Source organism: Scyliorhinus torazame, chromosome 15 (genome assembly GCF_047496885.1).
Source record: "Scyliorhinus torazame isolate Kashiwa2021f chromosome 15, sScyTor2.1, whole genome shotgun sequence".
Lineage (NCBI taxonomy): Eukaryota > Metazoa > Chordata > Chondrichthyes > Carcharhiniformes > Scyliorhinidae > Scyliorhinus > Scyliorhinus torazame.
In genome coordinates this window covers 49,702,010-49,726,184 of record NC_092721.1, presented here as the reverse complement: position 1 = coordinate 49,726,184, position 24,175 = coordinate 49,702,010, and the positions used below count along the sequence as shown (strand labels likewise).

Here is a 24,175-nt window from a genome sequence, read left to right as displayed (position 1 = left end):
TCTGGTCACCTCATTTTAGGAAGGATGTGGAAGCTTTGGAAAAGGTGCAAAGAAGATTTACCAGGATGTTACCTGGAATGGAGAGTAGGTCTTACGAGGAAAGGTTGAGGGTGCTAGGCCTTTTCTCATTAGAACGGAAAAGGATGAGGGGCAACTTGATAGAGGTTTATAAGCTGATCAGGGGAATAGATAGAGTAGACAGTCAGAGACTTTTTCCCCGGGTGGAACAAACCATTACAAGGGGACATAAATTTAAGGTGAAAGGTGGAAGATATAGGAGGGATATCAGAGGTAGGTTCTTTACCCAGAGAGTAGTGGGGGCATGGAATGCACTGCCTGTGGAAGTAGTTGAGTCGGAAACATTAGGGACCTTCAAGCAGCTATTGGATAGGTACATGGATTACGGTAAAATGATATAGTGTAGATTTATTTGTTCTTAAGGGCAGCACGGTAGCATTGTGGATAGCACAATTGCTTCACAGCTCCAGGGACCCAGGTTCGATTCCGGCTTGGGTCACTGTCTGTGCAGAGTCTGCACGTCCTCCCCGTGTCTGCGTGGGTTTCCTCCGGGTGCTCCGGTTTCCTCCCACAGTCCAAAGATGTGCAGGTTAGGTGGATTGGCCATGATAAATTGCCCTTCGTGTCTAAAATTGCCCTTGGTGTTGGGTGGAGGTGTTGGGTTTGGGTGGGGTGCTCTTTCCAAGGGCCAGTGCAGACTCGGGGGGCCGAATGGCCTCCTTCTGCACTGTAAATTCAATGATAATCTATGATTAATCTAGGACAAAGGTTCAGCACAACATCGTGGGCCGAAGGGCCTGTTCTGTGCTTTATTTTCTATGTTCTATGTTCTAACCACTGTGCAACCATGCCCTATTATTGAATTGTGATAATTTAATCATTTAAACAGGGAAAAAAAACTGGTTATGCTTTCTGATGTGAGAAAGGCAATCAAGTGCTCCTTTTCCTATGATTGCTACAAAAGGTAATAAATTTTCATTAGGGCTTGCATATTTATAAACAACATTCCGAACACAGTAAAAAGGGGAACTATGATTTAGATTATTAGCAGGTTATTAAAACTCCATCATAATTGAAATGAAAAGACAGAAAAGGAAACGGTTCTGGAGAATTATTCGATGACTTGTCTATAATTGAAATGTCAAGAACATCTGAAAGCTTTAGGCTGTTTTTTTCCACAGTTAGAAGAACTTAAATGACATCCTGAGAAATCTGTCAGGGATGACAGAGGGATAAGTTAAAGACCTTCCCTGGCACAAAGTTAATTCAGCTCTTGTGTGGCAGGCAACCCTTTAGATTCGCAACTGTATGATATAACTGCCCACAAAGGTAAGGCGACTTCTCTCAAAGACTCATTAAATAATGATAATGTACTGGAACTAGACTGGTACCTCAATTCTGCGACTTGGCAAGTCATCAAGTTCAGCTCATCCTTCAAAGTACCTCAATGAAATAAGTTGAATTGCTGTACTGATGCAGCTAATAGCTTGCTGAGATGTGGATTTCTGGCTTAGCATCAAGTCGTGTACAGGGCAAACATTGTATCTTTACCTCTAAATGCATACTGAACTTGTCATTGAGTTCAGTGTATAAGTGGGAAAAGTGTTTCACAATATAAAGAATTCTTGTTTGCAAATATGCCCTCCAATGCGTGCTTGGTTGGAAATTTTTTTTTTAAATGTGTAACTCAACTCGAGAGATTTGACCATATAGTTTGGACTGAGATTTCAGTTGGAGATACCGGCCGAGATTTTTGCCAATGTTATGCCAGAGATCCAGAACCCATTTCTGACATATCCGGTGGGGCAATGGGGGTGGGACGTGACTCACACACGGGGGGAAATCCTAACTCAACAGGCCCATTTGAACTCAGTGCTAAATTCAAACAGACCCCATTTTCGCTAGAGTGAGGGCCTTATTTCGCTGTGCTTGATTGATGTAACTACTCATAAAAGGTGGATGAAATCTATACAAGTGTAGACCTGTCAAGTTATTTAAATTGCTGCCATTTAAATATTGGAGAAAAACATCAGCCTGTTGTGTATTCATAGTATTTTTAGAGTTTCCTCACAAGCAGCCGTGTAGCTGAACAGGGGCACTTTAAGAGAACGATTGCATGACGTCATCGGAAACGACGTCACTGGCTGTGTGTGCGGGCAAATGGGCAGTCTAACATCGCAGCCTGTTGTGGTCATATTTTCTAAATAAAGCTCAACGTTTTGGTTGAACCCCCAAGGCCTGCTGACTCAATCTCGAATCTCCCACATACAAATTGCCGATGAGGTAGGCGAACAGCGTTTGTAGGTACCCAAAGAAATAATAATGAATTGAAATTGTTGCATCATGAAAGCTGGCAATGGGGGGGGGGGGGGGGGGGGGGGGGGGGAGAGACAATCAATGGTTACAGCCACGGGAGAAACTGTAAAATCACTGAAAACTCAGAATGGAAACAGCCTTGGAGAGAAGCCCGCATGTGCCCTACCCAAAACGAAAGCGGTAGCCATCAGCAGCAAGTACCTTGCAACAACTAATTTGGAGCTGGTGGTGTTGAAAACACAAAGGGAAACAGGCTGAACTCAGGTTGTGCATTGTTTTGGGGAGAAAGAAAGCAAGGTAGTGCTAAATATTTGTGGCACATTGTGCACACACAGGTCCTTCCATAGATTTGGCCCCGTGGGACCATTTGGTGAGAATACAGGATGATGGAGCTCATATACAGAACAATTCGAATATTTTGTTAAAGCTAACAAGATAGCAGCAGGTATAAAGTCCCAAAATTCCCCACAAAATGAGGGGGGGGGGGGGAAACATTCGCTGGCGGCAGGATTCTCTCGTCCTGCCTGGTGCATCCTCACCTGTGGATATTCTGGCGGCGTGGGGCGGATTCAATGGGAATTCCCATTGACAGTAGCAGGAAAAGAGAATTTCCCCACCAGCGAATGGCACGGCACTTCCCGCCGCCGTAAAGCGCGAGGCTGGGAGGCCAGGGAATCCCGGCCTTAGCCTCCTTAGGAATATGGCACAGCCGGAAATGCCAGGCACAAAAACAAAGAAATTGGAGAGATTTTGCAGGGCCACTATTCATCAAAAACTTTAGTCATCACAGAAAGGTTTAGGTTTCATCAGTGCAACCAAGATGAAGCTACAGAAGTAGCTACAGCTTTTAATAATAATAATCTTTATTAGTGTCACAAGTCGGCTCACATTAACACCGTAATTAAGTTACTGTGAAAATCCCCTTGTCGCCACACTCCAGCGCCTTTTCGGGTACACTAAGGGAGAATTCAGAATGTCCAATTCACCTAACAAGCACGTCTTTCGGGGCTTATGGGAGGAAACCAGAGCACCCGGAGGAAACCCAGACAGACATGGGAACAACGTGCAGACTCCGCACAGACAGTGACCCAAGCTGGGAATAGAACCCCAGTCCCTGGCACTGCAAAGTCAAAGTGCGAACCATTGTGCCACCGTACCGCAGCTACCCTGAAAACTGGCTGAAAACTGCAAATTCGGGGATATGTTAAACAATACCATCAGAGATAGATTCGACTGTGGTTTACGGAGCAAAGTTATTCAAAAGGGGTTGTTAACAAAAGCAACCTGACCTTAAAGAAAGCTTGGAGATTTGCCTTATCCTTGGAATTAGCAGCCAAAGAAGGTCAACAGTTTAGTTCAAGCACAAGAATTCACAAGATGTCGGCTGAAACTCAAATGAAAAACAGACCCACACTTGCCATTGTTGTGCAAAACCCCAGCACCTAGCGGCAGATTGTTGGTACAAAGACAACAATCATGTGCAGAAATTGTGCCAGAAAGGGTATCATTGCACACGCTTGCTGGAAAAAGAAACAACCTCAGGCAAAAATTTCAGAAAGAAAGAGCCAAATGAAACAAATGACAAGCTGAATCAAGGAAAAGTATCCAATTGGTATAAAAAGGATGCAAGAAGGAATTTGATTCATAGTCCAAAGATGAACTGTCATTAAATGTACTCGCCAATGCTAGCACAACAAACTGACATTATGGGACAGTCAGCCAGTGAAGATGGAGGTGAACACTGAGGCAGCTATCTCGTTGGTGCCAGAGACTGTTTATCAAGAAATGTTCTGATATATTGCTCTGCAACTCTCGAAGATAGCAGACATACTGCCTGTATGCATTGGAAGCCAGAGTTTTTAATAACATTAGTACAACAAAATATAAAATATAATATATAACAATTTCCTACATTCATCACACCTCCCCCTTTAAAAAAGAACCCACAATATGAAAATATGGCTTCATTTCCAAAGCCTTTTCAACTTTAAACATTACTCATTACTAAATGCTACCATTACAGATGTGATACACATCTCATCATATTTCTGTATGCAAATCTAACCACCAGTACAGTCCATTTCAGTCTTTCCTTCCCAACCTTGTATGTTCCTTTCGTCTTCAATCTCAAAGTTGTGACAAAGCATCTGTAATCACGTTTCCTCTTCCTGCTACACGTATAATTTTCAAGTTAAATGGTTGCCACGGTAAACTTTATCTAAACAGTCTTGCATTTTGCTCTTTAAACTATTCCAGAAACGTCAATATAAACAATTGACTCTGATGAATTGCTCACAACATAAATGTCAAGATGTTGCAATGACAAACTCAATGTTTCCTTCTCAATGGTCAAATACTTCTTTTCATGAATAAATAGTTTTCTGGAAAAATAACCAAAATGGTTTTCTCTACTTTTGTCATCTTCTTGTAACAGTACAGCACCAATGGCCACATCACTCGCACCAATGGCTGCCTTGACTTGGTATTGCTAAAACTGGTGCGGTAGTTAACACAGTTTTCAGATTGTCAAATACCTCCTAACATTCTGACAACCAGTGAAATGTCCGGGTCTTTTTTAAAAGTTTCAACATCATCCTACAATTGTTATGACGTGCAGACTGCAGATAGTGGGCTGGATTTAACTGAATGGGAACAAACTCCCAAAGCGAGTGTAGTTAGCCGTATGTTTCCCGGCGCTCGCAGAGCCAAGAAATTCGCTATAAAACGGCACTCTCTTTCGATAGGGGGCCTCAGCGGGTAACATAGCCCCATTTTTTTGCATGGAGGAGCTCCGCTCACCAGAACTCCTCAGTGTAGCGAGAAATCGGGATGAGCTCCTGAAGTGACCCCCGAACCCCCCAAGCCCCAGCCAACACCCATGCAGGGCACCCCCGACTGGATGGCCACCATGAACAAAATGCCAGCCAGGGTGCCAGGCTGACAGTGCCAGAGTGGCCAGGTGGCACCTGCAGTGCCAGGGTACCACCCTGAAAAAAAGGGCATGTAGCTGGGGGCTTCCAATCCCCTGGGAGACCCCACAAGTGCTGTTCCCTCTGGTCCCCGATTATGGAGACCAGTACTGAATGGCGCTCACCAAAGGTCTCCGAGGCGAAGGAGATAGATCCCATGCCTCGGGTACCTCAGGAATCAGCACATTAAAGTGAGACCAACTGTCTCTCTTTAATAGGCAGATTTGCCACAATGGGCAGGATTTACATTGCAACGTCGCGCAAGATCGCGTTAGGTCTCTCGAAGCATTGTGAACCAGGTAGATCTCAGGAGCGAGGTCTCCCGGTTTCTGTCAGCCACACTGCATCTTGTCGAGCTGCTTTTTGGGCCCAGCATGGCCGTAAAATTGTGTTCAGCATAACTGTGCACCTCTTGCTTTCTCCCACCCACACTTCACTCACTCCAATTCTCCCCTTCTGCATTAATGTTTTCAAAAACCTGCCACCTGGCAAACCAATAGTATATGAACATGAAAGGTGATAAGAACAGGAACTCTAAGGAAGTAACACCATCATTTGATCTGACATTTCCAGTCACCAGGTTAAATGGCATGACTATAGAAGTGAGATACTGGATACTATGAAGGTGAGATCTGAGATGTCACTGGGCAAAGGTGGGCTGCAGTCCTGCCGAGGGGAATAGATGGCACATATACCAGCTCATTGGAAAGCAAGGCCCTAGATGGGTTCTGCTACATAGGGCTCAGATGAGGACTTCAATGGGATGGTGTACAGGAAAAGACCGAAAGGCATCCTACTTGAGAAGCAAGGGGGTGAAAGGTTATTAGGGTAGGCTTGTGATCAGGTCAGTCATGGTCTTATTGAATGGCGGAGCAGGAGTGAGGGACTGAATGGCTTACTCCTGCTCCTAATCCATGTGTTCATATACACATCAAACTGCTTGGTGCATTGGCAGGCCTGCCACAGAGCCTTTTATCACCATCATAGTAAATGGAAGAATCGAGCTCCAACTTGGAACAGGCCTTCAATTCCGTGACGGCACTTACGAACCAGCCTGATGTGGTGCCGGATGGCCAGTGGGACAGCTTCCATTGCAGTACTCCAGAAGCCCCCGACATCTGAGTGCTGAGGTGAGCACTCAGACTGAGCTCTTTAAATTTCTATTTGTTGTCAAGCAACATAGCTTGATGCCATGCTGGCTCATACTGCTGTTGAGATGCCAGTTTTCAAAAGGACATGCAGACTCTCACAGTATTCTATCTATCTGTGCTCCACCAGATTACTAGGATTACAGAGGCACCACCTTGGAGGAATGTGGTGTCTCTGCAGTGCATAGACCTGTTTTCTCTCAGGATTTGTGCTCCTATTATTAGCACTCCAACACCTCGGCAAGACTGTTCCTGCCCATGTTATGATGTGGAGATGCCGGCGTTGGACTGGTCCAACCCCTGCCCATGTTGAGGGGATACAGTCTGAAGCTGTGACCTAAATGCCTGGAGATCTTGGCAGCCACCATGCAAGACCACTTAATATCTCTCGCGTTAAAACTTAGCTGTTTTCCACCAGCCAGGTTGCAGCTGGGCAGGACTGCATAGAACAAGGGCAGGTAAAGGCACACAAGACAGGCTTTCAAGGAAAGAACAAAAGGTGAATAGTGAAGTATTGTATGTATTATTGGAAGTGTTATTTGGATAACTTTGACATAGAATGACTTTCCTTACAGGATTTTGGCCAAGAGGATATTGCGATTGTCTGTAACAAAGTGCAAAAAGTTGGGGAAAATATGGGCCAACAGTGATCTTCATTTTTTAAAAATAGGAACCACATGAGATGATCATGCAGAGCGTGGCTCCACTGATGATGTCCTGATGCCTCCTCCCTCTTCCTTCTGAGCTGGTTGCCAAGGGCCTGATGGAAGGCCTACATCCTCAAAGCAGGAGGCCATCGGCACCTCATGGTAAGTAAATTAAACATTGAAGATTCAGTGGGCTGACAGAAACCCCTCCAGGGAGATCATTGGGGTCAGGGTGGAGGAGAGGGGGTGCTGTGTTTGCTCACCAGGGCCTCCTCTTTGGGTCATGGAGCGTCTGGCTCCGATAGCCCCCAGGGCTGCTGCTAAGGAGGAAGTACAAAGTCTTACAACACCAGGTTAAAGTCCAACAGGTTTGTTTCGATGTCACTAGCTTTCGGAGCACAGCTCCTTCCTCAGGTGAATGAAGAGGTATGTTCCAGAAACACATATATAGACAAATTCAAAGATGCCAAACAATGCTTGGAATGCGACCATTAGCAGGTGATTAAATCTTTACAGATCCAGAGATGGGGTAACCCCAGGTTAAAGAGGTGTGAATTGTCTCAAGCCAGGACAGTTGGTAGGATTTCGCAGGCCAGATGGTGGGGGATGAATGTAATGTGACATGAATCCCCCATCTGGCCTGCGAAATCCTACCAACTGTCCTGGCTTGATGTAATTCACACCTCTTTAACCTGGGGTTACCCCATCTCTGGATCTGTAAAGATTTAATCACCTGCTAATGGTCGCATTCCAAGCATTGTTAGGCATCTTTGAATTTGTCTATATATATGTTTCTGGAACATACCTCTTCATTCACCTGAGGAAGGAGCTGCGCTCCGAAAGCTAGTGACATCGAAACAAACCTGTTGGACTTTAACCTGGTGTTGTAAGACTTCGTACTGTGCTCACCCCAGTCCAACGCCGGCATCTCCACATTATGGCTAAGGAGGAAGTCACTGCACCATTGGCAAAATGTTGCAGGCTCTATAAATTGTCTCTTAAAAGGGTCTGTAACTCTGCAAACTGACCTCCCACCTCCATGGAACAGGCAGCTAATTCACCTCAACAGCAAGAATTTTAGAAAATGAGCCAGCATTGCAACAAGCTAAGTGGTGGGACTGCACTGGAGCGCCATCCCACTGTGGCTCCTACTATTTAACTGCCCCCCACCCCCACCGCCCCACCACTCCCATGTCCTAGCCTGCCACCTACTCATTCAGCCCTCAATTTCACATTCATCTACTGAGTTGTTTGCCTTTTCAAAGCTTCCTTGTATGCGCTGGTCCTTGAAATGCCCCTTTTTGAAGATTAAACTTAAAACTAAGGTATTCACAAATTTGGCAGAGTGCAAATTTTAACACAGTCAGCTAACATGAGACCTTCTGAGATTGTAAGGACATTTCATGTTTCCCATCACTAACATCCTTCACTTGGATGAACACAAAGTTAATAAAAAATGTACATTAAAAAAAAAAATGTCATTTATCTCAATTTTAAGGAATTCAGAATCATTGTTACAAAACCATATTGAGTTCTCTTTCACAATATATTTAATGTGAGTGCTGCATTTTGACATATACTGCAAGGTTCTGCTATATCTTAACTCCCTATGAAGTTGCAAAGCCAAAATAACTTACCTTGGCATTTGAACAGCATGTCCAGCTGCTTGGAATATGATTGTGGGTGCATTGATACCATCACATCCGTCACAAGCTGCAACTGACAAGGCTCACTTCCTTACTGATTTCTTTGCATATAATATCAGGAATGAGTTTGCCGGCCTCATTCTGCTGTGTGATCAGTATTGCAAAACTCACAAGAAATTAATGGGTGTCAAAAGAACATGCTTGAGGAGGTACAGGTCCAATTATTTCCCACTAGAAGCGGATTCGGTGTTACACAGCGGTGGAAAGGATTGGCTGTTTCTTTTATAAAACTAAGTATGAGCTGCAGGTGAGCATCAGATTCAATAAGATTATTCATTTCATGTAACATTGCCTGAATTAATGCTGTATGTTATTCAATGAAAAAGCACCTTTACACTTCTCTAGGTATTTTAAGAATTGTTAACACGCAAATTAGATAAAACATACAAAAAAAACCGCAAGGTCACCACAGTCAGCAAATTTGCTAATATATTTGGCATGAATATACATAGTGGCTAAACTCACGAATTGCACTTCCGATGTTCATTGATGAGAACGTGACCTGGTCATGAGGATTTAGCAAAGTGGTAATGTTAATGAACTGTTAATTCAGAAGCCTGGACTAATTCTCCAGAGATATGGGTCGGGATTCTCCGCCCCCCCGCCGGGTTGGAGAATCGCTGGGGCTCCGACGCCGGCTGCCGAATTCTCCGGGGATCGCGCCGGTTGGGGCCTGTTGGCATTGGCCCCCTCCCCACCGGCGATTCTCTGGTCCCCGATGGGCCGAGCGGCCGCCTGTTTTTGGTCAGTCCCGCCGGCGTGAATTACACAAGGTCTGTACCGGCGGGTCCTGGCTCTGAGAGCGGCCTGCGGAGTCCTCGGGGTGGCATGGAGGGATCCGGCCCCGTGGGGAACCCCACGGTGGGCTGGCTCGCGTTCAGGGCCCACCGATCTGCAGGCGGCCCTGTGCTGTGGGGGCACTCTTTCCCTCCGCGCCTGCAATGGAGGAGCTTTACACAGGCCGGAGTGGAGAAGAAACCCCTGCACATGCGCAGGAATCACGGAGCAGTTCTGGGTACACGCTGGCGCTCCTGCACATGCATCAACTCGCACCAGCCGGCGGAGGCCCTTCGGCACCGGCCTAGCCCCCGAAGGTGCTGAGGATTCCACACCTTCCGGGCGGCCCGACGCTGGAGTGGTTCACGTCACTCTTTGGCGCCGGTACGGCCCACCCCGCCGGACACCGGAGAAACCCGGCCATGAGTTCAGATCCCATCACTGAAGGAATTTAAGTTCAATTAATAAATCTGGAATAAGAAGCTAGTCTTATTAATAGTTATTACGAAACTGCAGGAATGTCATGTAGCCACCTGATTTAAAATGGCGAACGGCAAAGGCTGAAGGGAAATTCAGCCAACACAGGCAGAAACCAGCAGGTGCAAGTTTGCTGTGTATTTAACTCTGCAAAGGCCGAGACAGCATCGATACTAGCAGCCATCTGCATAATAATGTAGCAACCATCTACATACTAATAAGCAATCCCCGGGAACAATAGCAACATTTGGGACAAACAAAACTAAGCCAGACTCCCCGGTGCCAGCAGGAGCCAACACAAAAGAGGTTAACGGACACCTCAAGACCGCCCATCGATCAGGGAACCGCTCCAGTATTGGAGAAATCGAACCAAGCGATTGGAACAAAGTCCAATCACCTAGAACCAGGTATAGGGTGCGCCCCAAAAGGCAGGAAGCCCCTGGGGACTATAAAGTTAAGCCCCCAAGTTCAAATCGTTCTTCTTGACCGGGTCACCCAGCAACGCGAACCAACATTGACCGTGACCGGTTCAACTGCCGCCGAGAGATCGTAAGTCTTAAGTCAACGCTCACTATGAGATAGGCACTCATAGCTATCAATCCGTACCAACTTCGAATCCCATAGACTCAGAACCCGAATGAAAGGCCATTTGTTCCCCTGATCTGGTGGGCCAGTCCGAAGTTAAGTACAGGCCTGTTAGTCGTAGAAGTAGCTTAGACGTAGAATTTGTGCATGAGTAGCGATTACTGTGTATAATAAATGTGCTTTGATTTAAATCTTACTAATCGGTGTATTGAATTATTGGTCATTACTCAAACTTGAACCTCGTGGCGGTATCATAAAGATACCTGGCGACTCGAGAGCAAAGGTTATAAAACAGAGCCAAGTGAACCAACCAAAAGTTAGCAACAGTCATAAAATTCCATCTGGTTCACTAATGTTCCTCAGGTTTTTACCTGGTGGTCCATATGTGACTCCAGCCATGTGGCCTCTACCCTCTGAAATGGACTATCAGTTGTCTCCTACCACTGCAGAAAACTCAAGCCAGTGGTTCAAGATCATCTTCTCAAGGGAAATTCGGGATGGACAATAAGTTCTTGCCAGTGATTCCCACATCCCAAGACTGAAAATAATAATAATAATCTTTATATGGCATTCTGTATCCTGAATAAAATATACCTGGGTCATCTGGTTCTTGATTAATAAGGGAATTGGGAGTTATGGGAAGAAGGCAGGAGAATGGGGATAAGAAAAATATCAGCCATGATTGAATGGCAGAGCAGACCCGATGGGCCGAGTGGCCTAATTCTGCTCCAATGTCTTATGGTCTTATCTCATTGAGTTCAGAGTCAGAAAACCTACTTTGAGCCTTTAAATTTATATTTAAATATTACTAAGTATGGCAGTTTCAGGTATGATATTGACCACATTTTCCCCACACCCTGGCTGGCTATAATTCTAATCATGGCAAGCTTTATTTAGAACACTTCATGAAATTTGTTTTCAACTTGTTGGGAGGAGGTGGAAAAGATATATTTTGCCGGTTTGTAATATTTACTTTGGCTAAATGCAAGTCAGACAATATTGAAGGAACCCATGATCACAACTGCTCCACCCTCAAGGCCGATGTAATTATTGTCAAGGATAGCGTGTGAAACTAAAAGCTTGCAGATGCAGCGATGAGAACTGCGGCTTACAAAAATTCTGATAATATTGCCAGAACACAAACAATATTCCTTATCCAAGTATCGGAGCCACTGCCTTGAAGCAACATTGGCTCTGCGGAGAACACAATTACTTCAATTATTTAGAATCAAATGGTTGGAAAAGAAAATCTGCATATCCCAGATGTCAGTGAGCTTCCTGAGGGACACTCCCCTTGTGAATCTTTACAGCATAAACAGTAATCATTATTCTCTCTTTTACACAAAAAATAAACTGCATCTGTCCTGGAGATACCTCTCGCCAGAAATAGCACTGGTTCAGTTGGATTCCTTAATTACTGCAAATGATCTGTGAATGCAATATTTCCTTACAAATGATACAAAATAGAATGAGCGAAATCCATGCATTAAAAAATAAAATATGCTAACAGTGAAGAAGCACAAAATCCACCAAAATCTAACAACAAAAACAACTTGTATTTATATCCTGGCTTCAATGTAATAAAATATCCCAAAGGCATTTCATAGAAGCGAAATCAAACAATATTTGACATCGAGCCACATGGGAGATACGGAGACAGATTATCAAAAGCTTGGACAAAGAGGCAGGTTTCAAGGAGTCCCTGAAAGGGGGATATAATGGCAGAGAGGTGGACAGGTTTCAGGAGGGAATTCCAGTGATTAGGGCCTTGGCAGCTGAAAGTTGCCAGTGGTGGAGCGATCAAAATTGGAGATACGAAAGAGACCAGAATTAGAGAAGCACAGATATCTTGGAGGTTGGAGTTAAAATTTTGTCCATTAGTAACAAAAATAACAAAGTTAGGATAGGGGTAGGATCATGAAGGCAGGTACCAAATAAACTCAGGAAATGACAAGGAAACGGCGGAAATACTGAAGAACTTACTTTGCCTCCATATTTGCCAGAGGGATTACTGAAAATGGCATTAGAAGGAGGTCAGAAAAGCTCATAAAATAGAGGAAGGAATATTTGACCAATTAGTCACCTTCAAAGGGATGGATTACATTTAGGTTGTTTAAAAGACAATAGCATATAGTGCAGACTCTGTGGCTTCAGCAGAGGTGTTGGCCGTCTGCTCAGATCACCACTCTGACTGTTAAGATGACCAACATCCTCTGGGTTTTGGAGTCCATGAGGACACTGTCAAAAAACTGCTCCACCTGCATCTGTGCAGGAGCAGAATTGCCCATCAGAACAAGAGGCAGCATGTGGAGTATGGAATTGGGAGAGGCAACGGGCAGGATTCTCCGGCTGTGTCCTCCCGGCGACCGGAGAATCCCTCCCGAGGTTAATGGACTTCTCCATTGTCCGCGTCTTACCCGTGGCGTTATTGCGGTGGGCGGGGTGGAAAAATCGAGCCCAATATGTGAGAAATGAAAGTGTTTTTTTGGCCAAGTCTTCACTCCCATGTTCCCTTTCACCATCATCCCTTTCATTGCCAACCTACACATCCATTTTTTAAAATAAACTTAGAGTACCCAATTAATTTTTTCCAATTAAGGGGCAATTTAGCGTGGCCAATCCACCTACCCTGCACATCTTTGGGTTGTGGGGTGAAACCCAAGTAAACACGGTGAGAATGTGCAAACTCCACATGGACAGTGACCCAGAGCCGGGATCGAACCTGGGACCTTGGCGCCGTGAGGCAACAGTGCTAACCACTGTTCCAGCATGCTGCCCCCACCTGTACATCCTTGACAGCAATGAGCTGGAGATCACTGTGCTGCAGATGAACAGCCAAGACTAGGGATTCATGAATCCTGTTTAAGATGGCATTCAGTGAGTGCAAGACATTGTTGAAAGCCTGCCTGATCTCATCTGATTGCATTTGATGTTCCATGCAGGTGAGCAGTCATTTAATGGATGAAGACATCATCCCAAAGGCCCATGAAATCATGCCACTCATGTTTGAGATGGGCACCTCCAATCTCTCTGTATGTGTACAGTCCAGCTGGAAGACCTACCAGTTCATCACACATTTTATACTACTGCTCCAAATGTTCAACAATAGCCGCTAAGGTTCAGCTGAGCAGAGCTTGGAGTACCCTGCAGCCTCTGACTCAGATTCTCATTGCTGCTTCCATCGTCGTCTTATACTGGCTTCAGGGGCGTCATTCTCTGACCCCCCAGAGGGTCGGAGAATGGCCGTTGGCCGCCGTGAATCCCGCCCCCGCCGAAGTCTCCGAAGGGAGAAAAGTCGGCGGGGCGTTAATGGCGCCGCTGCCGCGGAGAATGTCACGGGTCTGCGCAAGGCAGCCGATTTTCGGCCTGCCGATATTCTCCCTTCCGGATGGGCCGAAGTCCCGTCGACGTGATGACCGTTCACGTCAACGTGAATCAAACCTCCTTTTCATCGGCGTGACCCGGTGCTCCAGGCTCACGCCGACCAGCGAGGAGGTGAGTGACGGCCTGGGGGGTTGGCTCTGGGCAGGAAATGGCGTGGCCGCAGACTGATTGCGTAAGGAGAGGTGTGTCTCGGCTTGTGTGTGTGTGTGTGCGGCGGGAGGGGGGGGGGGGGGGGGGGGGGTGGTTAGAGTAGGCTGGGCTCCGGGTAAGTGCCGGGAGGGTGTCCGTGCCGGGGTGGAGGTTGGGGGGGGTCCGTGCCGGGGTGGAGGTTGGGGGTTGGAGGGGGTCCGTGCCGGGGTGGAGGTTGGGGGGGGGGGGTCCGTGCTGGGGTGGAGGTTGGGGAGGGGGTCCGTGCTGGGGTGGAGGTTGGGGGTTGGAGGGGGTCCGTGCCGGGGTGGAGGTTGGGGGTTGGAGGGGGTCCGTGCCGGGGTGGAGGTTGGGGGTTGGGGGGGGTCCATGCTGGGGTGGCGGTTGGGGGGGTCCGTGCTGGGGTGGAGGTTGGGGGGTGTCCGTGCTGGGGTGGAGGTTGGGGGTTGGGGGGGGGTCCTTGCTGGGGTGGAGGTTGGGGGGGGTCCGTGCTGGGGTGGAGGTTGGGGGTTGGGGGGGGTCCGTGCCGGGGTGGAGGTTGGGGGGTGGGGGGGGGGTCCGTGCTGGGGTGGAGGTTGGGGAGGGGGTCCGTGCCGAGGAGGGTGATGGGAGGGCAATTGAGTTGGTCCACCTGGCCAGGTGCCAGCCTCCAACAGTTGGACCCATGCGGTCCATGCCACCTGGCTGGGGAGAGGAGGGGATATGGGCAATGATGACATGTCGTCGTTCCCCTCCCCCCGACCAGGCCGTCATGTTTTCAGATCATCCAGCGATGTTGGCCGCCGTGGTGGCAGCCGCTCATGTCTATGTTGCCCTGGATGAGGAGGAGGAGGAGGAGGAGCGTGCAAGAGAGGCGGCGCAGGCTGCCGCAGAGGGGCAGGCGGCAGCCGCCCAAGCTGGAGGGACACCTGACCGACAGGACGAGGAGGGGAAGGAGGACGTCGCGGCCCCACGGCAACGGAGGCACCCGAGGGCGCCCCGTGTGTACCGGCCCCGGCAGTCATACCAGGACCTCACGGACCGGGAATGCAGGAGGAGACTCCGGATGAGCCGGGAAACCGTGGCACACATCTGCCACCTGCTGGCACACCTGTCACCGCGTGGCACTGGCGGGGGACACCCTCTCCCAGTGTCCGTCAAGGTTACGGTGGCCCTGAACTTTTATGCAACGGGGTCATTCCAGGCACCGAGTGGGGACCTGTCCGGCATATCGCAGACATCGGTGCACCGGTGCATCCGGGCAGTGACAGATGCCCTTTATGCCATGGCGCACCGCTACATCCGCTTCCCCGTGGACCGGGCCAGCCAAGATGCCCGGGCCGTGGGCTTCTCTGCCGTGGCCGGGTTCCCCATGGTCCAGGGCGCGATCGATGGGATGCACGTCGCCGTGCGGCCACCTGCAGATAACAGGGCCGTGTTCACTAATAGGAAGGGGACCTATTCGATGAACGTACAGGTGGTCTGCGACCACCGCATGATGATCCTGCACGTCTGCGCCCGTCACCCAGGCAGTGTACACGACTCATTCGTGTTGTCGCGGTCATCCATCCCCGGCATGTACGAGGGACGCCATCCCCGGCTGAGGGGCTGGTTGCTGGGCGACAGGGGCTACCCATTGCGATCGTGGCTGATAACGCCTATACGGAGGCCACGCAATGAGGCGGAGAACCGCTACAATGATGCCCATGTAGCGACAAGGGGAGTGATAGAGAGGTGCTTTGGCGTGCTGAAGATGCGTTTCAGGTGCCTGGACCTCTCTGGGGGCGCCCTCCAGTATCGGTCAGATAGGGTCGGCCGCATCATTGTGGTGTGCTGCGTCCTGCACAACATAGCCCAGCAGAGGGGCGATGTGCCGCAGGCAGAGGAGGGCGGAGTGGAGGAGCAGCAGGAAGAGGCACAGTCCTCCCCAGATGAGGGGGATGGGGGCAATGGTCAGGGCAGACGGGGTAGACACAGGCGGGTGGCTGTCCACCGTTACCGGCTGGCCCAGCGGGCACGGGACAGACTGATAGACGCCCGCTTCACTGACTAGATGGGCGTGGGAATCGGGTCGTATGGCCACAGACCGCACACCATGGCAACAGCCGACCACCCACACCCCCTACCCATCCACCCACCCAGCACCCTCACCCCCCTCCCCAACCCCACCCACCCCACCCGCATGCACACCACCCCCCCACCCCCCATTGCCGATCCACCGGCGGCACAACGGGCCGGGCTCACACAGTTGCGGGTGGACGCGTGTCTATCGCAGGCCATGGAGGATGATGACAACCCGCCCTGCGATGAGCTCCTGGCTCTACATCGTTGGACTATGTCTGACCCATGGCCACAGTACCGCCATCCACCCGGACCATCCCTGCATGCGGCTGTGACACTGCAGCGCACGGTCCCGTCCTCTGCCCGGGGGATGTTGATGGCGGCCCAGGGGGAAGGGGGCAGACTCACCTGGGGCTGAGGTAAGACCACCCCTCACACACACACTTGCGCTCAACGTACATGACACGCCCGCACACTTTGGACAGAGCACAAAGGCAGCTTCGGTAGGTGTAACATTGACTTTAATAACCAAAGGAGTTCATGCACGTGCCCTAGCCCCTAAAACTCATCTGTGCCCTGCACCCGTGCCAACTTACTCAGTGTCTAATTGTTTGGCCTTACGGGCCCTTTGACTACGTCTACGTGGTTCCCCAGACGGTACAGCAGAACTGGAGGTGGACTCCTGTGATTCCTGCCCTCTGACACTGGATCCCTTTGGCGGCCGTTTCCTGGGGCGTCCTGGCCTAGATGGGCCAGGCTGCGGCCCGGGCGACTGGGATGGCGAGCTGCCAGCCTGTCCTGCCCGTTGCCCACCCGATGCACCTGGGACGGAAGGGGGGGAGTCCGAGGTGTCGCGGTGTACCGGGACCTCCCCTACAGAGGGAGCCGGGACGGACCACACCACCTCCTCCTCCCTCGGGGTGCCCGATGGCCCCCAGGCCTCTACATGGGTGGGGGATGTGAACGGACTGGACATCCGACGCCCCCCCGACATCTGGCGCTGCCAGTCCTGGAGGCCCGTGCTGGTATCGACAGGGGTCTGCAGGTTTGCAGCCATGGAGCCCAGGGGGTTGGCAAACCCTGTCTGTGACAGTGCGATGCCGGCTCGCACATGGCCACTGGCGCCGATGCCCTCAGCAATGGCCTGCTGAGACTGGGCCATGGCCTGCAGAGACTGGGCCATGGCCTGCAGAGGCTGGGCTATGGCGTTGAGCGCCTCTGCCATCTGGCGCTGGCACTGGCTCATGGCCTCCTGTGAGAGGGCAGCCATTTCCTGGGCCACAGACGCCGCCTGCACGGAAGGCCCCAGGCCTCGCAAACCCGTTCCCCATGTCTGACACCGTCGCAACCATTGCCTCCACCGCGGACGCCACCCGTGCGGTGTCAGCCTGGGTGGCACGCATGACTGGGACCACTCCCAGCTCCTGGACGCGGGTGGACTCCTCCACCTGCGACCGCAGCCGCCGCAAGCCGCCCGTCACCCTCTTCACTCGTCTCCGGGTCGGTGGTTGCATCGGATCTATGTGTGGGCGTGGTAACTGCAGGAACCCGGGATCCATCTGGGCGGCAGATGTTCGCTTGGCCTGGGCTTCCCTCCGACCGCCCGGTCCCTCTGCTGCTCCTACCTCCACCTGCTGTACCGGGACGGCTGTGTTGTGCGCACCAGTGAGTGTACCAGACGCCTCATCACTAAAGTGCCCAACCGTGGTGAGTGTTTCTGCGATGGTGGAGGGTGTTGGTGACAGCAGTGGCGTTGTGTCGTGCTCTTCGTCCCACTCTGACTCCATGGCACTTTGGGGTGGGGGTTCGTCTCCACCCATCCACTCTGAGTCACTGTCCGGTATTTTGTCTTCCCGGGTAGGGGTGTCCTGGGTAGTGCTGTCCCGGGTAGGGGTGTCCTGGGTAGTGGTGTCCTGGGTAGTGGTGTCCTGGGTAGTGGTGTCCTGGGTAGTGGTGTCCTGGCTCGGATGTGACGGGGGCCTGTGGCTGCCCCCCTCATCGCTGGGTGGTCGCTCCCGCACGTGACGGGGGTGTCGTCTCCCTGTTGCTCCAGGTCTCTCCGTCTCCCGTGGTGTGCGAGGGGCATCCTGCGGGCGTCGCATGCTGGAGGGTCCGGGTCTCTCCGTCTCCCGTGGTCTCCGAGGGGCATCCTGCGGGCGTCGCATGCTGGAGGGTCCGGGTCTCTCCGTCTCCCGTGGTCTCCGAGGGGCATCCTACGGGCGTCGCATGCTGGAGGGTGCGGGTCTCTCCGTCTCCTGTGGTCTCCGAGGGGCATCCTGCGGGCGGTGTGCATCTGCGGGGATGGGTGCCTGGACGTTTGGTCCTGCGATACACAATGAAGCATGCATGGTTAGACATCAGGCAGTGATCAGGTGATACGGGGGAGGGGGATATAGGGGAGTGGGGATATGGGGACGAGCTGTCGGTGGCTCACTTGCTGGTGGGCCCCCGACCTCTGCATCAGCAACCTCCCGGTCCTCAGGTCCGCCAGCCAGTTCCAGGGCCCTTTCCTCGTGTACGGTCAGTGGCCTCTCATCAGCGGGCCCTCCTCTAGTCCTCACATGCTCCCTATTGTTGTGTGCGCGCTTCTCCTGTGGGGGGGGGGGGGGGGGGTGGTGGTGGCAGGGGTAAAAGGCAACAGTGTTAGGCAGGTATAAGAATGCATGCCATCGGTTGCGCGTGCATTGCAGAGGTTAAGGTTAGGGCTGGATTCACTTGGGGATATGGGGGATATGGGGGAGGGGGGATATGGGGGAGGGGGATATGGGGGAGGGGGGATATGGGGGAGGGGGGGATATGGGGGAGGGGGGATATGGGGGAGATGGGATATGGGGGATATGGGAGGGGGGATATGGGGGAGGGGGGATATGGGGGAGGGGGATATGGGGGAGGGGGGATATGGGGGAGGGGGGATATGGGGAGGGGGATATGGGGGATATGGGGGAGGGGGGATATGGGGGAGGGGGGATATGGGGGAGTGGGGATATGGGGGAGGGGGGATATGGGGGGATATGGGGGATATGGGGGTGGGGGGATATGGGGGAGGGGGGATATGGGGAGGGGGGATATGGGGGATATGGGGAGGGGGGATATGGGGGAGGGGGGATATGGGGGAGGGGGTATATGGGGGATATGGGGAGGGGGGATATGGGGAGGGGGGATATGGGGGATATGGGGGAGGGGGGATATGGGGGAGGGGGGGATATGGGGCAGGGGGGATATGGGGGATATGGGGGAGGGGGGATATGGGGGAGGGGGGATATGAGGAGGGGGGATATGGGGGATATGGGGGAGGGGGGATATGGGGGAGGGGGGATATGGGGGAGGGGGGGATATGGGGGAGGGGGGATATGGGGGAGGGGGGATATGGGGGAGGGGGGATATGGGGGAGGGGGGACATGGGGAGGCTCACCCTGCCTGCTCTGACGAGGTCGTTCACCTTCTTGTGGCACTGGGTGCCTGTCCGTGGTGTCAGGGCCACAGCAGTGACGGCCTCTGCCACTTCCCTCCACAGACGCCGGCTGTGGCGTGGGGCAACTCTGCGGCCGTGCCCGGGATACAGGGCGTCCCTCCTCTGCTCCACCGCGTCCAGGAGCGCCTCCACATCGCGTGACTCGAACCTCGGGGCTGAGCGACGGCCAGCCATCCAGTCGGGTGTTGCGGTCGGGTGTTCCGGTCGGGTGGGGGGGAGCTGCGCGGCCTTATGAGCCGTCACGCCGTGCAGCGCGTATGACGCTGCACGGCGTGAACCACTGCGCAAGCGCGGATCCCGTTACGTCGCTGCTAGCCCATTTCGGGCCGGAGACTATCGTCCCATTTTTATGATGTGACGCAAGTGGGATTTGCGCCGTTCTTTGCGCCGATCGGCGGACTTTCCGCCGATAACGGAGAATTTCGCCCCTGATGTGTGAGTCACCATTTGACAAACCCCAACTATCTGCCCTACCCGACCCACCAAGGGTGAGCATTTGATTTGGTGCATTGTCTGGGTGAGCCCTGTGATGTTGTACCCTCAGAGATAATGACCAGCACTGGTCATCATCTTCCTACATAAACTCCTTGGGGACACTTGAAATGCCAGCATAGTAATGTTTTAAATTATCACTATGTGATCACAATGGGCGTGATTAAATGGAGAAAGAAGAGTCTCGTTTTATGCGGGTTTATTGGGGTTATTTCCGGCAGTTGTAACAGAGGGACTGACCCCGCTATCGAATGAGACTTTTTTCAGGCCCCTGTGGGGGCACTGAGTCGCATTTCCTGCACCAAAGAGCTCCGCTCACCAAAAGTAGCACCCCGATCTCTCAACCCCCCCGACACGATCCACAAGCCCCCCAACTCACCTGTTGAGGGGTCTTCGAGTACCCCACCTCATATGGGCAGGGCTCCCCGGGCCCGATCCCCAGCAGAGGCAAAATGCTACCTGAACACCTTGGCACTGCCACGTGGCAGTGCCCCTTCTTGCTTTGGCAATGCCACCTGGGCATCTGGGCAGTGCCAAACTGGCACCCAGTTGGCCAATCACCCACAGGCCTCCTATCACCTGGGAGACCCTCTGTTTCATCTGGTCTCCGTTTGTGGTGACCAGAGCTAACCGGTGCCCAGCTGGGGCCTCCTTGGCGAGGCTGATAGATCCCGGGGGGCTGATTAATTCTGGCATAGGCACAGTTGAGTGAGCAGTTAAGCTATGCAAGTAATAATAGTAATTGATATTAGTATCACAAGTAGGCTTACATTAATACTACAATGTAGTTACTGTGAAAATTCCCTAGTCGCCACACTCCGGCACCTGTTCGGGTACACTGAGGTAGAATTCAGAATGTCCAATTCACCTAACAAGCACATTTTTCGGGACTTCATGAGAGGAAACTGGAGCACCCGAGGAAATCTACGCAGACATGGGGAGAATGTGCATTCTCCGCACAGTGACCCAAGCCGGGAATCAAACTCAGGTCCCTTGCGCTGTGATGCAACAGTGCTAACCACTGTGCTACGATCCCGCCCAATGTGGCCTTGGTCCATCCCAGTACCGGCGGATACCGGTAAATCGCGCCATATACTTCTTTCACTGTTGTTATCAAGCCAATGTGAGGGAGTGTTGTGTGCCATGTAAATGTTTGAGATTTCGTATGGTTACTCAGCAGTTAGAAGAATGCATGTCCTCTTTCCCAATGACCGGGTACACAGTAGCCACTGATGTGCAGCACCTCTTTGACTGAAGCTGCAAGATGCTATCTGGCCGCCCTAGGTTCTTGCCTTACCTCATAAGACCATAAGACATAGGAGCGGAAGTAAGGCCATTCGGCCCATCGAGTCCACTCCGCCATTCAATCATGGCTGATTTCAACTCCATTTACCCGCTCTCTCTCCATAGCCCTTAATTCCTCGAGAAATCAAGAATTTATCATCTTCTGTCTTAAAGACACTCAACGTCCTGGCCTCCACCGCCCTCTGTGGCAATGAATTCCACAGACCCACCACTCTCTGGCTGAAGAAATCTCTCCTCATCTCTGTTCTAAAGTGACTCCCTTTTATTCTAAGGCTGTGCCCCCGGGTCCTAGTCTCCCCTGGTAATGGAAACAGCTTCCCTACATCCACCCTATCTGAGCCATTCATTATCTTGTAAGTTTCTATTAGATCTCCCCTCAACCTCCTAAACTCCAATGAATATAATCCCAGGATCCTCAGACATTCATCGTATGTTAGGCCTACCATTCCTGGGATCATCCGTGTGAATCATGTTCTATGATCTCTTCACCATGAGGGAAGGGAGAGCCCTTAGTGGAGGTAATGGCATGTTTTGGAAGATGGATGGTGAGCATTTGTTTAGGATGGCTCTGAGAAAGAGGTATGATATTGGTTAAGGATGTGAATGAGTGTCAGTGGTGGATGGACAGATGGGAATATGAGGAAGTGCGCCGATAGATGGATGGGTACACCTCTAAGGTCAATTATTGTGAGAAATGATGGTCTGAGATAGGCTTGAGAAGGCAGCGTGAGCATGTAATCAAATGTGCCATTGTACTGAAATGTCCTGACATGGCTACGTATTTAAACTAGTTTTGGCAGTGAATTGATGAGTGAGGCTGTTGTTGACCTGACGGGTAATTGCCAATGATGGTCCAAAGATGTGCAGGTTAGGTGGATTGGCCATGCTAAATTGCCCTTAGTGTCCAAAGAGTTAGTTGGGGTTACGGGGATATGGTGGCGGTGTGGGCTTAAGTGGGGTGCTCTTTCCAAGGACCGGTGCAGACATGATGGGCCGAATGGCCTCCTTCTACACTGTAAATTCTATGATTGACTTATTTTTTCATCAACAGATTTTTTTCAGTAGGGAAGTGTATCCCACTATACTTCTCAAAGCCCCTAGCAGCACATCAGGAGGAGTCACTAAAATAAGGCACAGTCTTTCTGCATAAGGATTCCCTTCTGCTACTTTCTTCTGTGTATCTCTGACTACAAACTCCATCAAATTGCATTTTTGGAATGTCCCTTTAAAAACTGGAGTTGAAATTGCCTTACGTGGGTCATCATCACACCAAATCACACCAATTCGTAATTGAAGATGTTACGGTTACGAAAGTGGCTGGATAAAAAAACCCTGACAGATGCACAATACATTACTGAATCATTCCCACTCCCAGTGTGCAGCCCGATTCTCACAAAATAAGCCTGAAATGTACTCTGAATGGCACGAGAAAATAAATGTTTCATGAGTTTATGATATTTTCTGTTTACTTTTTAATGCAGCATTATAAAAATACAGGAGGTCTTGTGGCGCCATGTGTAGCATCACTGCCTCTGAACCAGAAGCTCTGGATTTGAGCCCTACCCCAGGACCTGATGGCTAAGGAAGGTGCGTTTATATCGCAGCCAGACAGATTGAGTGTATCAACCTGCAATTCCTTCCAAACACATCAATGGCAGGTGGTAAGAGTGGGAGAGATGCCTGGTCAGTCACGCTTGATGCGGAGTGACACACTTCAAGCTATAAGCCCCTGGTGACATGCTGGTAACCTGTTCCAGGACTGGCTAACTATGGAAACAGATGAAAGTCTGTCTGCCTTAGTGCGCTACTAGTGAGAAGAGAATTGGAATTATAAAACTATGTGAAATACATGTTAATATCAGCAACATCATTTTGTCGGCTCTTAAGTGACAGATTTATGAATTTGCACAGGTGATGGGGAGCTTTGCCCTTCAAATTCCCCATGAGGAATTTAGTTGTGTAGCATTCTCATACAAGAAATACAACAGATTATATTTTGCAAAATGCATATGAGTGACTTTCCCTTGACAGCAAAGAAACATTTGGCAGAGTGTGACATTTAGAAGCCCGAGCAAACCTGCAGTCAATAGGCATCAGAGGGAAACATTCGTGCACAAAGGAAGAAGGTTGTGGTTGTTGGCGGTCAATCATCTCATTTCCAGGGCATTGCTGTAGGGGTTCCTCAGGGCAGTGACTTAGGCCCAAACATATTCAGCTGTTTCATCAATGTCCTTCCCTGCAGTGGAGATGTGCATTGATGATTGCACAATGTGCAGCACCATTCGCAACTCCTCAGATACTAAAGCAGTTCCGTGTTTATATGCAGCAAGATCTGGCCACATTCAGGCTAGGGCTGATAAATTACAAATATAATATGCACCACATAAGCGCCAGGCAATGACCACCTGAAACAGGTTAGAATTCAACCATCTCCACTTGACATTCAATGACATTACAACACCCACAATCAAATGGGGAGTGGGGGGCTGGTGGCTTTGCGGGCGGTGGGGTGGAGAAAGAGAGAGAAATGTTTACCACTGACAAGAATCTAAACTTACCAGCTAGGTAAATGCTGTGGCGACAAAAGAAGGTCAGAGGCTCGGAATTTTGCAGCAACTAACTCACCTCCTGACTCGCCAAGCCTATCAAGGTACAAGTCAGCAGTGGGGTGTAATACTTGCCTGAATGAGTG

At 50.6% G+C, this 24,175-nt stretch overlaps 1 protein-coding gene and 1 long non-coding RNA gene across 3 annotated transcripts in view; one reads left to right on the top strand and one right to left on the bottom strand.

The window, feature by feature from the left end:
* The window catches only part of gpc6a (glypican 6a), a 1,492,324-nt gene that overhangs the window by 670,350 nt on the left and 797,799 nt on the right, over positions 1-24,175 (bottom strand). The gene's annotated exons all lie outside the window — the stretch shown is intronic.
* LOC140391586 (uncharacterized) overlaps positions 2,162-24,175 on the top strand; it is a 208,802-nt gene continuing 186,788 nt past the window's right edge. For both annotated transcript variants that reach the window (XR_011935123.1, XR_011935122.1), the window contains exons 1-2: positions 2,162-2,301; positions 7,122-7,260. This is a non-coding gene — a long non-coding RNA (uncharacterized lncRNA). The remainder of the gene's footprint in view (positions 2,302-7,121; positions 7,261-24,175) is intronic.